The 1,127-nt window shown below is 38.8% G+C and overlaps 1 long non-coding RNA gene across 1 annotated transcript; it reads right to left on the bottom strand.

Moving 5' to 3' along the window:
• Nucleotides 1–365: 365 nt before the first annotated feature.
• LOC112732564 (uncharacterized) lies at nt 366–1,127 on the bottom strand. Its single transcript, XR_003168056.2, has 2 exons — nt 653–1,127; nt 366–575 (listed from the first exon to the last, which is right to left on the bottom strand). It is a non-coding gene; the product is annotated as an uncharacterized lncRNA (long non-coding RNA).

Here is a 1,127-nt window from a genome sequence, read left to right as displayed (position 1 = left end):
GACCAAAACAACAAGACAGGCTATAATTTAATATTAGAGCTTTTAATTTGTTCATGCTTGAAAAACAAGGCTGGAGAATTTTGACCAGGCCTAATGCACTGCTTTGCAGAGTCTATAAGAGCAAATATTTCAGGTTTACATCCTTTCTTAAGGAAGGAGTAGGAAATAACCCCTTATGGGATTGGAAAAGTAAGTTGGAAGGCAGAAAAGTGATTGAAAAGGGAATTCAGTGGGAGATAGGAAGCGGCAGATCAGTGAAGTTAATGGAAGACCCATGGATAAAAAATTACCCCCTTTATCGACTATTATGCAACACCCGAACAACATGCAAGTAGAATGGGTATCTTAGTTCATCACAAATAATAGACAGTGAAACCAACAATTTATCACAGAAATTTTTAATCCAGATATAGCTCAACCAATTTTTCAGACAAGCATTATAATGGGGAGGATGAAATTACCTGGCCCAAGGAGAAACAAGGAAGATACGCAGCTGCTTCAGGCTACCAAGTGGCTTACTAATTCTATCACCCTTATCTGGAAATGCTCCCAGTCCAGTGTCACGAGAAGAAACTCTGGGCATTAATTTGGGAATTACAAATACAATCAAGAGTGAGGATTTTCCTATGGAAGATCATGCACAATGGTATACCTACGGGTAAAAGATTGCACGAAAGAATCCCAAGAATATCTTTTTTGCCTCATCAATTGTGAAACCTCGCAATTAGTGTGGCAATTTGCAGGAATGGGAATCTTTACTCTTCATCAGACCACGAGTCTTTGGCAATGGTGGATGAGTTTGATTGAGAAGTTAAAAATTGAAAGAAATAGAAGAAGAAAGATTCACAATGCTGCGTATCTGCTCTGGGAAATCTGGAAAGGAAGAAACAAATTTTTCTTCGAAGGTGAAGCTCTCAACCCGAACCGAATTGTTGAAGTGGCCACCTGCAGTGAAGAAGAAGTTCGAAACACCACCCCCTCAGCAACTAGATGAAGAAGATGACTTTTCCTTCTTACCACCAAATCTATCTATTTCTCTTTTATGATTCTTCAGTTCTTATCTGAAAAATCCCTATTTCATCCTTGTATGGAAGTCCAGCGTGGACCCAAACTTTTATTAAGCAATA

The sequence above is a fragment of the Arachis hypogaea genome, chromosome 13, assembly GCF_003086295.3.
Source record: "Arachis hypogaea cultivar Tifrunner chromosome 13, arahy.Tifrunner.gnm2.J5K5, whole genome shotgun sequence".
NCBI lineage: Eukaryota > Viridiplantae > Streptophyta > Magnoliopsida > Fabales > Fabaceae > Arachis > Arachis hypogaea.
The sequence above is the reverse complement of the archived record's forward strand: the minus strand, read 5'-3'. Positions and strand labels throughout refer to the sequence as shown.